Source organism: Meriones unguiculatus, chromosome 8 (genome assembly GCF_030254825.1).
Source record: "Meriones unguiculatus strain TT.TT164.6M chromosome 8, Bangor_MerUng_6.1, whole genome shotgun sequence".
NCBI classification, from domain to species: domain Eukaryota; kingdom Metazoa; phylum Chordata; class Mammalia; order Rodentia; family Muridae; genus Meriones; species Meriones unguiculatus.
In genome coordinates, this window is record NC_083356.1 from 90,560,747 (window position 1) to 90,576,956 (window position 16,210).

At 45.8% G+C, this 16,210-nt stretch overlaps 1 protein-coding gene across 10 annotated transcripts in view; it reads left to right on the plus strand.

Annotated features, from left to right (window-relative positions):
- The window catches only part of Lypd6b (LY6/PLAUR domain containing 6B), a 161,150-nt gene continuing 144,940 nt past the window's right edge, over positions 1 to 16,210 (plus strand). For 7 of the 10 annotated variants that reach the window (XM_060390137.1, XM_060390138.1, XM_060390135.1 and 4 more), the window contains exons 1-2: positions 1 to 114; positions 1,850 to 1,931. The gene's annotated coding sequence lies outside the window, so the exon portion shown is untranslated. Of the gene's footprint in view, positions 115 to 202; positions 538 to 1,849; positions 1,932 to 16,210 lie in introns of those variants that run through there. The other 3 variants (XM_060390140.1, XM_060390143.1, XM_060390144.1) reach the window with 3 other exon arrangements.

Genomic DNA, 16,210 nt, shown 5'->3' on the forward strand with positions numbered 1-16,210 from the left:
GGAGCCGCGCCCCGCCCCGCGCGGCCACAGCCAAAGCCAGCCCCGGGCGGGCGCCGGGAGCCCCGGCCGGAAGGCAAGCGAGGCGCGGGGAGTCCGCCGGCCGCGACCGCGCAGGTGAGCCGGGCGGGCGGGCGGGCCGTGCGGGGCGGCCGCGCGCGGGGTCCGCAGCGCAGGGGGCTGGGAGGGGCGCGCGGCTGCGGCGGGCACTGCGAAACGCCCGGCCGAGCCCGGGACTCTCCGAGCCGCGGGGGAGCGCAGCTGCCCACATCTGGACGGGCGGGAGCCGAGCGGCTCTCCCCGGTGACTCCGCGGCTGGAGGCCACGGCTGAGGCTAGGGCCCCTTCCCGTACCGCCAAGTGCGAGCCGGCTCCCGCCCTTCCCTCTGCGGCGCTTTAGCCCGGCCTGCGGGGGCCGCCGCCTCCCCTGCCTGGCGCTTCACTTTAGCTGTTCGATCGCTAATCAACGCTTCGGTTAGTTACCTAGGCTTCGGGAAAGCTGGCTCGGCGGGGCTGCCCTCACTCCAAGGGGGCGTACGTAGTAAGTCTGCGCCGGTCTGTGTGCCCTAGGGTGTTGTGGGGTGAAGGGGTGCTGACCGATTGAAATGATGAAGTGGGAAGAGTAGTTCAGAGTGATGTCTAAATTTCAGTTCACTTTCCAGCTCTGTGACCTTGAGCAAAGCTCCTTAACTTCTCTGAGCCTGTTTTCTCAAAGATGGGTGTTAGAATCGTCATAGGGCCTCAAGTTATTTGATGCCCATGGGGTACCTAGCATGATGCTTGAGGGGTTTTCTCCATGTTTATCGCCCAGGTCTTAACTTCTTGTCTCCAAGAGGTTCTCACATCTTAGAAGACTGAGGTGGACATTGACAGTGCCTGTGTGACTGAGGGTTGTAGGTACCATAAGTTGAAAGGAGATGGCGAGGGGGTGGGGTGGGGGCTGTTCCTAGCTGCTAAGATCAAGAGGGTCAGTGCACGAGTCCCTCTTGTAGAAGGGTGCAATTAGCCTGTTCTTGCCATTATGAACTGTCAGAATTCTCTTCTTAGGGTTAGGGTTCCGTGACTTGAAAGTTGCCTTATGCAAAGTAGGAATTGGCTGGGTCCTCCAATGGAAAAGTCTGAGGGCGGCAGCTTCCAGTGTAGCTACATCTTGTCACTCCTACGAGCTCCCAGGACAAGCTTCCCCTCAGGGGCATCCTAGTTCCTTCCTCACCAGACTGACGCGGACTTTTGTATGCAACGGTCAGTAGAGCTGGCGCCTTATCTTCAGGCCTAGCTTTGAAGGAAATAAAGGGAGTAAAGGAGAAGGGAGGGAGGGAGGGAAAGAGAGAGATACGGAGATCTCTTCCACTATTCTATCCTTCGGCAGACCTTCCTGGTGCACTGGAATCGCCTGTGTCATCTTAGCAGACAGGGAGTGGGTTTCCATAACAGGAGTAGGCCTGTATTACCCAGGTGCCACCATGATCGCCATGGAGGGTTAGCTCGGCTACTGGGATAGAGGAGGCTGTCTCACTCAAGCACAGGCGATTTGGAAGCCAGCTCTCAAGAAGTCGTTTCCGTTCTGGGTGACAAAAATGTGTTGCATCGTGTCTGCTTTTCCTTGAGGACACCTCAAGGAGGCCTTGCTCAGAGTGTGGGCAGCCTAGGTGCCAGCCTGTCAGGGCTGAGGCTTGTGTTGCCAGCTTTCATTAACTGCTTAATTCATTCAATCATTTCACATTTGGTCAATGCATGTAGCCTTAGTTGGGTCACATTACCTTTTCCCAGGATGTCTCGGGGAGAGGGCTGGGCAGTTTACAGGTCTAGGTTGCCTTCTAGATATTTCTTTAAGTTTTTCCTGACCTCCACAGGGACCAGGGATCCGATTGCCTTCCTTGACATTATAGCATCCACAGAAGAAAGGGCAGGGCGTACGTCTCAGTCTTCCTTTAGGTAAGAAAATGAAAACTTCCTTACAGTTCTTGGCATCGGCCATGTGCTATCGGCTAGAATGGGCAGCCTACCCATAGACCAGTCTTCAGCAGCAGAACTGAGGCTGTGGTTGCCCTTGCCAGATAGTCTTCTGAGCTGGGGCTGGGGCTGGAGCTGGGGCTGGCACTCCCTGAGCTCTGTGTCCAACACAATCAGAAGTCTGCAAGCAAGGACCAAGGCAAGGCTGGGCACTCAGTCGTGCCTCCTGCAAATCCAGAGTTCATTAGAAAAGTATATGGCATGGCAGGAGGAGAGGAAAGGTGTTGAATGTGGCAGAGCAGGCGTGTTGGACCCCACTGTGGTGTCATTAAGAGTCATGATCCCATTTGTCAGACAATTCACACGGGAAACCCAGAAAAGGCTCTTTAAGCTCTCTCTCCACATGCCCCTTAGAATGAGTGACAGTTTTCTATGTATCATTGTCATTTGGTGAGTGGTAATGGCTCAGTCTGCTGGAGGAGTTCCAGGAGGGGCTGTGTGTAGTTGAAATCTCACAGATGACTGTGGTCTTCCCCGAGCGATCCACCCTAGCCCAGGGCCTCCTCAGTCCTCCTGAGAGCACTCCCTCGCTCAGAGCCATGGCTCCGTTTCAGCATTGTTACCTGCCTTCAAACTAACAGGCCAGGACTTGGTGAGCCTGTAGCTGGTGGGAGATCAGGAGGCTTCCTGATACTAACTCAGTGGCTGACCATTAGTGATGGTACGGCTTTGAGGTTTTTGTTTTTTTTTTTTGTCCGTTTTCACTAGTGCTGGGAGACTGATGCCCATTGCCCCTACTGGATATGGTGGCCATCAGTGGACATTTGGTGTTCAGTTGCAGAACCTGGCATGCAACTTCCCATAATCCTCTCTCCTTAGTATCTAGTTAGTCCGGAGGCTGTAAGAATGAGTGCTCCCTAATCCAGGAGAAAGTAGGTGGGGAGGGCCAGCTCATTTAGCTATTTTTGTCAGGATCACCCTTGCAGAAGTAGAGGGAAGCGATAATGATTCAAGCCAGTACTTGTTCCATAAAGGATCCCTAAGCACCTACTGTGTGCAACACGCTGTTTAGAGTATGGGAAGTCCAGAATCCTTAGAAATGAGAAAGTCGTTCTCATGGAGCTTACAGTCCCCGGGAAGGAGGCATATTTTCGATCACATAAATGCTGAGCAGTGAGGTAATGGAAGGGAGTCAATCAGGTTGAGTGTAACTGGAACACCTGCTCACAACGTTTTCTCTCTTATTGCTGCAGAGAACAGTGGTCTGAGTAAGTCTAGCAAAAAAGGACAAAGTTTAGGTGGGCTAAACATCAAAGTACTTGGAGCATTTTCTTTTTCTTTTAATGTGTATATGTGTTTTTATGCATGTGTGTAGACCGTGTGTGTGTGTGTGTGTGTGTGTGTGTGTGTGTGTATGTGTGTGCGTGCCTGCCTATCATAGGACAGCCTCAGGAACCACACTACTTGTGAGACACAGTTCCATCTTGTTTGTTTGACAGGGCCCCTTGCTGGCCTGGGCCTTGCCCATTTGGCTAGGCAGTAGGCCCTAGGGATCTGCCTCTCTACCTCCCCAACACTGGGATTGCAAGTGTGCACTGCAGCGGGCAGTTTTCTGTGGGTTCTTGGAATTGAACTCAGGCCCTCATGTTTGAGCGGCAAGCATTTTCCTCACTGACTCATCTCTGCAACCTCTATCCCTACCCCCCCCTTTTTTTTTCTAAACAGAATTTCTTTTTTTCTCTCTTTGTTATACCTTGTCCCTACAGTGACTTGCAAAACATAGTACCAGGTGATGAGAAATGAGTGAAGAAATATGAGCAAAGGGAAATCAGGCCCATTTCTTTCATCATTTTGCTCCAGAATTGTTTAGTTTGGGTGGTAGAGAAAGAGGAAGTATGGCTACATTACAAATGTGCTCGTTTATGCTCAGGGCTCATTATTTGAACAGTGAGAAAAGTAAACTTTGATGATTTAGACGATTGCAACCTTTTCAGTATTTTAAAGAACCATTCTTATTTGATAGGAAAATTTTTACTAAGAACGTAGTAAATTATTTACTAAGAACTTAAGGTGTTTTGTTTTATAAATTTCATACATCTGTGTTTTCATTTAGGTCTATGATTAAGCTTGAGTTAAGTTTTGAATAAGGTGTGAAATGGGTGTGGCTTTCAGGTTTTTGACTGGGGTAAGGGGGTTCTCAATCTTGTTGTACGTAAGTATACCTTTGCTAGTTACCTATGCGGACTTTCTTAAACTTCTTGAATTTGTTGGTTTGTAGCTTTCATTCATAGCAGCTGTTTTTGTTTTTGTTTTTCTTTATTCTCTGTCTATTTCTTCACCTCCTGAAATTTCAGTTATATTTAGCTTACAGTTTTTGGCATAGCTTTTCATCTTGGGCACTATGGTCTGTTTTCTTTGTTCATTGCTTACTGTTCTGCTTTAGTTTCGGTAATTTTCGGTATTTACCTCCTTTCAAGTTTTTGGTTTTGTTTTTGTTTTTTTAAACTTGGCTGTGTGAACCAACAAGAGCATTTTCACTTGTGAGTTTGGCCTATAGAGTGTTTACATTGAAGTCTTTTTGTTTGTTTGTTCTATGTTAAAATAACCTATTTTCCCCCAAATGAATAAATGATCTTGTCTGCTCATTCCACTAGAGTATTTTAGAAATAAATATGATTGTTTTTAATTCTCTCCCTGATATCTTCAATGTTTTTATGACATCTGTTTCACTTGTACTTATTGTTTTATGGTTTTCACTGCAGGTTTTTTTTTTTTTCTTTCCTGTTCATATACCCTGCATTTTGTTGTTTTTGTTGAGAACTGGACATTTTGATAGGACATTAGAGAAGAAGATAAAGTGCCCTGCTGGACACGGGGAGCCTTCCTATTGCTGCTTTGTGTTCAGTGTGAGGACTTAGGAAGTCTAGCCCACGGTTGGATACGGTCTGACGCATTTCCATGCACAACACTTCATAGTCCTCTATGGGTGCCTTATGTTTAGGGTTAACCTTGTCTCAACGTTAGCCTTGTGGACCTGAGGTCTCCTTTGGGTTTGTGCCTCAGAGTGGTCTGTCTCCATCCTCTTCAGCGCTTCCCTTGGTATTCCTTTGCCGACTGTTTCTTGATGCTTGCAGGTGCATTTGCCCCGGTGAGCAGGTGCTTGTGCCTTACTGGCCTGCAGGTGATACTTCTTAAATTGGGCTAGTCAGTTCTCTGTCGGTTGTTCAGGGGATTTGAAGAAGTTATGAATTTGAACTTTGTGTGACCTTTGACTTGGCATAAGCACAGGAATGATGCTCCCTTTCAGCTCTGTCCATCTAGAGCAGAAATCCAAAGCCTCAACTGTATGTTTTCAGCCTGTTATTTTTATGCTCTTCGTGTAAAATCTTGGCGCTGTTCCTCCTCTCCCTGCACTCTATGTAAACTCTACACGCTTTACACATCTCAGCAGGTCTCAACCCTTACTCGGGAGGCGTTAACGCAGCACATAAGTGTTGGGTCCTGGTGTCTCAGTGATATTCTCTGTGATCTAGTCATGGGTGTGTCTCCCATGTTCCTCGGGTGATCCTGGCATACATCTAGGCCCAGTCTAAACATTATGTATAGCTTTACCCCTTACGGGGTTGGGATTCCAATATAAATGACCAAATGAAACTCCAGGCTGTACATATCCACCCCAGGGGACTGTTTTTCTCCTCTCAGCATGCCTCAGTGGTAATGAGTTGCCTGTGGTCTAAACTGATGCTTTTACGGAATGGGGAGGAAACTTAAGAGTTCTCATCCAACTTTCCAGTGTTTGCCAGAATACCCTGCAGGACAATCAGGGGGTTGGGTGCTGTATGAAGTCTTTCAGGGGCTGTCCCATTATTTGACTTGCAAACTATTTGAAAGAAATCCATGGTCCCGTGGTTGTTTATATGCACACATGCATTTGCACACACACACACACACACACACACACACACACACACACACACACAGTGTGCAAGTGCCCACGGCAAGCATTTTATGAAAGAGCATTTATTCTCATGATATGTGCTCCTCTGCTCCTAAATTCATTTCATGCTGCACAAATCCATTGCTTCTTGCAGAATAAAAAATACCCATCTAGCCCGTCTCTTACCAAAAAAGTTCTTGAAGCGTTTAAAACAGGCCCCTTGCTGCCTCAGAACACTCTTGGGTTTGGTTTATGTGATTCTTCCAGCAGGGTTTTGACCCGCCTCACCATCCTGGCCAGTTTTAAGTACCAGGCACCGTGGGAAGTGCTGAGTGAGCTGGCCAGCGACATGTCATGGCTCGGCCTGTGTGAAAACTCACGATATATGTGATGAGTGTCAAGGAGTCATTCAGCAGGTTCTTTTAGAGGTCAGATATATAAGAAAGTTCATGCTGTTGGTAAGGACACAGCTCATTGCGGGGCTTGGAGGTAAGTGTGAGACCTATGGAGAAGAGGGTACTTGGAGTAGAGAGGATATGACAGAGGAGTCTCCAAGTTCTGCCATCCTAGGACTTGGAGCCACAGGATCAGAGTGAAGCTAAAGGTTAAGTTGAAAGGGGAACTCTAATTTGGACTGTTCCTCTAGGCCAGCGATTCTCAACCCATGGTGTGTGACCTTTATTCAATATTTACATTACAGTTCATGACAGTAGCAAAATTACAGTTGTGAAGTTAAGAGTAGCAATAAAATAGTTTTAAGGTTGGGGGTCACCATAGCAGGAGGAGCTAAAGGGGCCCAGCACTAGGAACATTGAGAGCCACTGCTCTAGACAAAGCCCACAGAAAGCAACAGACTTGACTCCCCTCACTCCTCCATCCCACCACGCCTGAGCCTTCAGGCACTCTGACTCAGATGAAAGTGGTTTGTCGGTTGCTTTGGCATCTATGGTTTGTGAGGGTGATACTCATTTTTCTGGGTCCTCTTCAGGTCTGGGCACTGTAGCCCTTAAGGACCTTGTGAGCACTGGCTGTTCTACCAAAGGTCCTGAGTTCAATTCCCAGCAACCACATGGTGGCTCACAGCCATCTATGGTGAGATCCTGTGCCCTCTCCTGGCATGTACATGCGGCAGAATAATGTATAAATAATAAATAAAAATCTTAAAAAAAAAAAAAGGACCTTGTGACTTCTACGGAGTCTTGGAGTGAATGCCCATAACCACTGGCCTAATTTTATTCGTAGTCTCCTGTCAGAGGACTCTCCGCAGATGCTTTACTCAGAAAGGCATGTTCTCAGAGCACATCACATTACTACCCTTCATGACCTGTCCCATGGATGGGGCAGACTGAGCATTCTTATTCACAGAGAAAAATACCAGTGTCACAGTATTGTGTAAGAGTCGGAGGCTGCTAGATGGATGTCATGTTGAAAACAAGGTGTCGTGCTGGGCATATTTCACTGTGTTAGAAAACAGAGATGGGTTTACTGTTCAGAAAGACTAGTGTGTGTCCTTTGCTCCTTAGCAAGGTTTCTAGCCAGATCTTCATCAACTGCCAGAAGAATTAGAACAAAGTGGAGGTTATGGGAGATCCATTGCTGTGCCCACAGAAGGTGACTGTTCGGGTAACATAGGAGCAGATGGCATAAATCCTTCCTGGAATCTAGTGTCAGAATACTAGCTGCTAAGACAGTGGAGATCTATCAGATCCTTTGCTTTTTTTTTTTTTTTTTTTTTTTTTTTTTTTGTCTTGGTAGGTAGGAAGCTTGGAACTAAAGTAAAAATAATTATAATGATAGTTTCATTTCAAGTTATAGATATAAACATTTCTTGTCTTACTATGATTTTACCTTTTTAAAAAATTTTAAAAAAATTTTTATTGCTGTGGTAATATATATTCATTATTGAAAACATGACATAACAATTCCTAATCCCAGCTGGATGTTTTTCTTTTACACATAGTCTTGACTTCATCACTGTCATCGTCATTTATTCTAAGTGTATATGACTACGTATATGTTCTATGTGTATATGTCTGCATATATATCACAACAGTTAAATGCTACCTTTCCTATTGTGTTAAAACTCATTTTTCAGCTTACCGCTTCATGAGTTTCCACTGTCATGCAATATTCCCTCCCAGGTTGTCCTTGGTTGATGGTCCATGCCATTGTGAGGAGGTAACAGGTTGCTCTTGAAGCTTGAATTCGGCTTTCAACTCTGCCGGGCACATTCTTATAGCCAAACACCTGAGTGCAGCCACCATTTTCCTCTTGGAAGAAGTTGCTGGAAGTGTCATAATTGAGTAAAGAGCTAGAATGTCTTTAAGGCTTTGGGATATGTGTTTCCACATTGTCTTTCAGAAAGCATGAACTGCTCTGTCTTCTTGCCTAGAGTGAGTAGCTTTTTATCCACAAGCCTCCCGTGAAACAGGATGGTTATTTTAAGTCTGTATTAAGAGGCAGGACTTCTGTCCATGGGCCAGTGAGGAGATAGGCAAATCCTCTTTCCTCGAAAGCTGCTATAAATCTGAGCAAAATGAACAGACACCACCACGCTATCACTCTTGTAATCCATCAAAGCGTGCAGTAACGAGAGAGGGCTTTCTGGCAGAAACTGCTGAACTCTGAGCAAGAATAGTGGTGTTCTTGCCTGGAGGGGCATGCCCTCTCCCACCCTAGCCTAGGGTGCAGCGGTGTAGCCTGGGTGAGGGAGATTGTGGGCCCAACTTCCACTGGTGCTACAACCACAGGATCCTCAATCTGAGTGAGCGGATGACTCTGGAGTCACAAATAGGCTTCTTTCCATTTCTTCATTTCAGTTCACCTTCAATTTGCATTTATTTATTCATTTTAAAGATGTATTTTGTTGTTTGTTTGTGTGTGAACATTTGTGTGTGCATGTGTGTATTTATACAAGCTACTGGAGGCCAGAAAAAGGGATCAGATCCCCTGGAGCTGGAATTACAGATGGCTGTCAGTTGTCTGGTGTGGCTGCTAAGAATGGAACTAGGATTCTTTGTAAGAGCAGAAAGTGCTCTTAACCAATGTGCCATCTTCCCCAGACCCACCTTCAATTAAAAAAAAAAATCTTCACTTGAAATAGCTCCTGTATTATAAACATTTGCTTAGTATTGAAAAGCTGAGAATGAACGTAAAGAGAAGAAAATACAAAGCATGCAGACGCCTGCTTGGGGTTGGCTCATTTCGGTAGCACTTCCTGGTTCGATGGCTTCTCTTTGTGCATAGCCAAGCCTAGTGTGGTGACTAGCACTTGCCACGGTGCCAGTGCAGCCGAGGACCTAGAACCTGGACCTGGTGATGCTTGCCTAGTAATCCTATCGCTCAGAAGGCTGAAGCAGGAGCATTACTGTGTTTTAGAGGTCAGTGCGCATTACATAGCGGGTATTAGGTCGGCCAGAGCTATAAGGCAAGACACACTGTGTCAAAATAAAATACCGTAACAATGAAGTCCCCCCAAATTTGGTACCCATTTCTCCATCTCTCAGTGTTATCAGCAGTGTATGCAGGCATGTGAAAATTATGTGTAAGCAAGATGTGATACACACAGTACAAGTTTATCCTTTTAAAGTGTGTAATTCAGTTAGCCTTGATAATATGTTGACAGAGTTGGGGAGCTGCCATGTCTAATGCTAGGGCACTTTGCCACTTCATAAGGAAATTTGTACCCTGAACAGTCACTCCATATATTTACCTCTCTGAGTCCTGGTCCAAACTAATATGCTTCTTGTACTGATTTTATTTGCCTCTTCTGGTCTGTATATATCCTCGAAATCCTAGAACCACCCCCCATATGTAGCCATTTGCCTGTAATTTCTTTCACTCAAATGCTGTCAAAGTTCAATATTTATAACAATTTCAAGTTGTAGTAAGTCAGTTTATTATTATTTTTTAATGTCTGAGTAACATTCCTTTATGGATATGATACATTTTGTTTATCCATTCATCGGTGTGTTCATTTGGGTCCCTTCTCTCTTTTGACTGTTATGATTAGTGATTCTCCGAATAACCATGAACAAGTTTTTGTGTGTTCTCGTGTTGTCCCTTCTCTTGCATCTATACAGTGAGGATCACAACTTTGCACCATATGGCAGGTGCCTTTATGGCTAACTTTTTGAGGAACTGTTGCTGTGTTCCCGAAGTGGCTGTCCCACCTCTCTTCCCATCAGCTGTGCGCAAGGGCCAGGGTTCTCCTTAACCCAACAGCACTTGTCACTGTCCCTCTCATAGCCACCCCAGTCACGGTCAGTGGCGTCTCTTTGGCTTTATCCAGCATGTCCAGCTAATGACATTGATGGTGTTTTCATCATCATGTTTACAAGTGTTGTATCTTCTTTAGATAAATGACTGTTTAAATCTGTTGCCATTAAAAAAAAACGGGCTACTGGCATTTTCACTGTAGAGTTGTACGTATGTACACACACACACACACACACACACACACACGAATGCACACACACTCACTCACTTCCTTTCTCTCCCCCTCTTCCCTTCCTGACCGCCATAGCTGAGCAGCTTTGCTTTACCAGGTGACCCTCCGTATGATGCTTTGATGCTTTCCTTCACCTTAGGTCGAAAAGCCGTGGAGCTAGCCAACCATGGACAGAAGCCCCATAGCTCATGGAGCATGAGCCCCATAGTCCCGCCTTCCTTTAACTTTTAATCATAGGAGTTTGGCACAGTAAAGAAACCTGACAGGCATATCCAGTCGCTATCCAGTCACTAGGTACATCTTCTTCGTGTTCTTCACAAAAAAATCTGTGTATGAGAGTGTGCACATGCACGACTATGTGTGTAAATGGGAATGCCAGCACGTATGGAGGTCAGAGGACAACTTGTGGAGTTACTTCTGTCCTTCAAACACATGGGCTCCAGATTCAAATTCTCTTATCAGACTTACCTGCTGTTCTTTAAAGTTTTTCATCAGTCTTTTAGGATTTCTGTTGTTCAAGACTTGAACCTCTATTGTTAAATTCTTCAGCATCTTATTTATATTTATTTATTTATTATTTATTTTCTTTCTGTCTGTCTATCTATTAGTGCAGCCTGTGTGTAAAGATGTCAGTGTTATTTGAAGTTGTTATACATAGAAATACATTTGGTTTTTTGTGTTTTAATCTTGTGTTCTGAAGCCTTGCCGGCCTCGTTCATTATTAGCTCTATCATTTTTTTAATAATTCATTAAGATTTTATAGACACAACATCATGCCGTCTACAAATGGGAGTATTTTACCATCTTTCTCACAGATCTCTATGCCTGTTATCCGTTTTCCTTTCTTCCTTCCTTCTTTTCCTTCCTTCCTTCCTTCCTTCCTTCCTTCCTTCCTTCCTTCCTTCCTTCCTTCCTTCCTCCTTCCCTTCCTTCTTTTCTTCCTTTTTCTTCCTCTTTCTCATTTCATCTCATCACCAAGATGAATTATATGAAGGCCCTCAAGGTGCTCATAGAGACGTGGTGTGGGGAGATGCACAAGATAACTGACTTTACTAGGAATCACAGTGCTGTATTAAATAGAAGTTATAAGGAGAGTCACCATGTCCCTGTGTCTGATGGTCCTGAGTGTGAGGTAACCACTCTTCCACACGTTGGCTTCCTAGAACTGTTTTTTCTATTGTAAGACTCCGGGTGAGCGAGCAGAAGTTACTGGGTGCAGACTAGGAATAAAAGCACCACTGTACTGCCCATCAGGAGGCTTAGTGTTATGGCCAGAAGAAAAGAAGTATTGTAGTTAAATTATCTGTCTATTCCCGTGACATCTAGATGCCAAGGAGTTTGACATTATCAAACATATAGGCATCTGGTATTTGAATATCAAATGAGATGCTCATTTTCCACCCTGCCCTTCTATATTTTGGGGGCCCGCTTGTGTGGTAGGTACTATGCTAGGGTCTCTGTGATGAATTAGATGCAGCATCTCAAGGTGCTTCTGGAGGATTTGTGGAGGAGACACACAGATAGTAGTTTAACTCTTCCGCCATTCCCACTGAAGTGACTTGTGGGAAAGAAGCAGATGAGGGGTTCACCCTTGGCACTGGCTGGAACATCTATCTCTGCAGCACAGTCCTCTACCTTTAAGTAGGAAGAGCCTCTCGCCTTACTCAACAGTCGCGGTCCTTCCTCCCGAAAGGCTCACCAGGTGGGCGTGTGTCCGGGCCCACTCCTCTCTCATTCTTAGCAGCCAGCAATCCATGCGCAGCCCACTCCTGGCTCCATTTGTTGTGTCTGGTGCGGGTAACCTAACACCAGCCTCCACGACCATCTTCAGTATGGCTCGTCTAGGATTGCTAGGCTGCGCAGAGTGCAAGGCATTGTCCTTCCGGTGGATGCCCCTGACAGGCGACTGACAAGGAGGGGCTGCTGTCTAACTGCCAAGCTGAGCTGCCGAGAAAGCTACGGGGAGGCTTCCTGCTCAGTCTAATTGCATGTTGGACTTGCATCGTAAGGAGGACGCTCCATCTCTTTTAAACTTGTCAATTCGGAGGATTAACTGGGATCTCTATAAAGTCATACCTGTGTGCTTACTGTTAAGTCGTCTTTCCAGACGAGAATGAAAGTAGTATTAGCAGAAGCAATTAAATAGGTCGCACCTCAAAAATTTTTTTTACCCAGTTTTTAATGCCTCTTCTGAATTTTATGGTACATGTGTTTCCATTTTTACTTTTCTATTTAAAAGAAATATTTTGCTCTAACTTTATTATATACTATTTATTATAGCGATGAAAACAGCATCAGGTTTTTATTGTCCCACTGGTGCAGCAGAATGGAAACCTTGAGGTCCTGGGCTACAAAAGAAATAAATGAGCTCCACAAACCTTTCAGGTTTAATTAACTTTTAAACAAATCCGAAATTCTAGTTTTCATTTTTTTGTTCCTTAGTTGCAACCTATTTTTTCCTTTTGATTATGTGAGGGAGTGAGATAAGGCTGCAGAATGCTCTGTGCTTCGCATTGTTTATTGCATGCGACAGAGCAGCACGTTCTGTTAAAGAGGGCCAAAGGGGACCGGGAAAACCACAGCTCTGTTTGTACCTTGCACGTGTTTTGTGAAGTCCTGTCCGGTCCCTGTAACAGAGCACTGGCTTCTCTTCTTGCAGACTCCCAAAATGGAGTTAAAAAATGGAGCAAACAACACTAACACTGCATAGGGACAAACTGAGGAAACCGGAGAATGACAGGATCGTGGGTGACCCTGAATTCAGTGTTAGACACAGGGGAGACTAGGAGAGGCTGTGCAGGGGGTTCCAAGAAATTTACAGGGCACGTGAGCCTCTGCTGACCTGACCCTGTTGGGGTCAGTCATAGTGACAGGGGTAGAGCGTGATTGTAGCAGAGTCATCCCTGTGTGACTATGCGTGTGCTCGTAAGGCACAGTGGCACTCGGGGTTACGGGTTACCTCAGTCCAGGCTCCCACTCTCTTCTGGGATTTGCTCATGAGGTGGAGGACCATTACTGAGGTGGGAGAATTTGAACTAGCAGATGACTGAGTCTTGCTCTCGGTTCTCTTGCCTTCTCTGTGTGACTTTGGACAAGTTACCTAGCCCCTCTGAACCATACTTGCCATATCTGCAAAATGCAGGTTTGAACTAATGCACAAACTAATGCAGTTTGTGACTCCCAAACTGAACTCACAAGAATCCACTGATCTCCATTCTGGAGACTGGCCTGCACCTGCCAGTGGAATTCCTGGCAGTTACGTCCAGAAGGGAGCAGCCTCAGTTTCCTCTCCTTCATCTATGCTTCTGCAAGGTTTGGTTGGAAAAAAGGGGTTGAATCTCAGGGTTCCTGAAGCCTAAGCTTTCTTGTCTCTTATAACCCAGTTGTCTGTGACTCTGACATCCTGTCCAACTGCATGGGTATGGGGGCAGCCATTATCCCGGGGCCACCTGGCTTTCTCAAGTAACGCAGGAATGTGGGTCTTAAGCGATGGAAACACGCTCAGTGAAGGAGAAGCTGCCAGGTGACATCTGTCTTTGCACCACCTCATTGTTCACTTTAGAAGTGCCCCACCACACTCTTACTTGGCCATCTCTCTCCTTTACTATAAGATTGGAAGCGCCCTGGGAACCACAGGTTTTTGAAGGCAGCCTGAGTCTACACTTCCTGCCCTCAGCAGCTCTTCAGGGCAGCTATCTGGCCCTAAGCCCTGACCCTTTAATGGCAGTCTCTGAGGCCGAGGCAGTGATTAACACCTGTCAGCTCCCCACAGGCTTCTGAGACCTGCCTCTCTGTGAGCTGCTCGCTAGCTCCTATTAAGTGGTTCTGTGCTTGTCTGTATCAGGCCTTTATCTGTCTACCTTGCCCTGGGATTCTTCTTCTCCTTAATAATGAGCCTTCCTCTACCACAAACTTCTTCCCTGTGTTTCGGGCACAGAGCATGTACTTCTGTGTCACAGGAAGTTAACGCACAGGGGAATCTTCACTTTCCCTGCTGTTAAAAAAAGATGCAGTGCCCTTTTATTCATATCTCTAGATGCCTTGGTGAACACAGAGGCCTTTGAAAGAAGGTTTGGCCGAGGAAACTGTCATGACAGAACCATTTAATTGAGGAATACAGAGCTGAAGACCCAGGGGTGTTGAGCAGTTTAATTAATGCTTATTGGGAATGAAGAGCTGATGATTTACAAGTGGAAATTCATATCTCCTGTCTCTCTGTCTGTCTCTCCATCATGCTCTTGCCTGCTTCTTCTTCTTCTTCTTCTTTTTTTTTTTTTTTTTTGCCAGTTTTTCTTGAACGCCCTTGGTGAAACCAGGCACACTCTGCTAACCACTGGTCCTAGGACAGGCAAGGATTCAGACCTTGCCTCTGAGGGTTGGCAGTTGGGCTCAGGAGAGAGCTGAGTGGGCAGGAACAGAAGGCTGGAGCCCTGCAGAGAAGTTCTTAAAGGACATGTGCCAGGCCTATGTCCTAGACCAGAGAATCTGGGCAGAGCGAGAGGCAGGAGCAAAGTTGTGAGGGAGCCAGAGGGTTTGGGAAGGTGTGTGCTCCCTCAGGTGCTGGCTTGGGACTAGGCTGGGGGGAAGAGAAAGGGGTGGAGCCTGAGAAGGGTAGTGGTGGCAGTAGGGCAGGTGACAGGATGGAATGTGCAGTCTGGGATCAGTCTTGAACACCGTGCTAATTACTGTGCTGATATGCCAGCCAGTTTGGATTTTTTTATCCCAAGGGCGTGGAAATCCATGGAAATTTGTAATCAGGGTGGCCTTCGAGGCTTCCAAGGCTGATTAGCATGGACGTCATGAGCAAGGGCTTCGACTTGAGGTGACCAGCATCTTGACAGCCTTCCACTCGTGGGCAGATTATTCTGCTGTGTCTCTGTGGCCTCATCTTTAAAACGGAGATCAAAACCTCATTGTTACGAGGAATAACTAAGTACATTCATCATGTGCTCTCACCTGAAAGGGCTTATTATGGCCTAACCACCCATGAGTGAAAACCTAGAACCAAGGGGCTTAATACTGCTCCTTGTAGCAGATTAGTGGCTGAAGCCGTTACACAAAAGGCTCAGGGAGGAATGGGCAGTTGGGGTCACTAATGAGGACCACAGGCAGTGCTCATTGGCTCCTGCATCTGCTGCTGTGTAGATTTTAAGTGGGGACTTCTCCAAGGGGCAAAGTCACCACCTGCTTAGGGCGAGCCAGAACCCAGCCTGGCTTCATCTGGGGACTTTCTTTTTTTTATTGAAAAAATTTTTTTTTCACATAAGTTCTGATTACAGTTTTCCTTCCCCTGACTCCTCTAAGATCTTCCCCACCTCCAGACACAATAGGACTGACACACAAGTAAATTCACAAAGACTAATGGCAACATACACAGGGCTCACACAGAGGTGAGAGCCCAGCACTGAATGGGGAAGTGGACGTGAGCACCCATCCCTAACCAAGACGCTATCTCCAATTGACGTCTGCTTGCAAAGGAAAGATTACCTTTCTCCCATGGAGTCTCACTGGGTTCATTAGCCAAACTTACAGGTAGGCCGCATGTCCAGCAGGACACATTCAACTCAATGGTATTTTTGTAGACTTCTTGTCTCGTATAGCTTTGTTTGGGCTTTATTTATTATTTATTTATTTATTCTTTTGCTTACTAATCTTTTGTTTGTATGTTATGGTGTTGTTGAAAATAAATTGACATCAGGCTATATAAGTTTATTATTATCCCCTGTAATTATTATGGCAGTATTATTTTACCTGCTGTCACAATCAATAAGACACAGATACCTGTTAGATTTTATACTTGCTCTATTTACCTCAGGCTGGGCAGATATTTCACCTATGCTGTCTCATCTCTTATAGTCCCATCCTATGCCATTT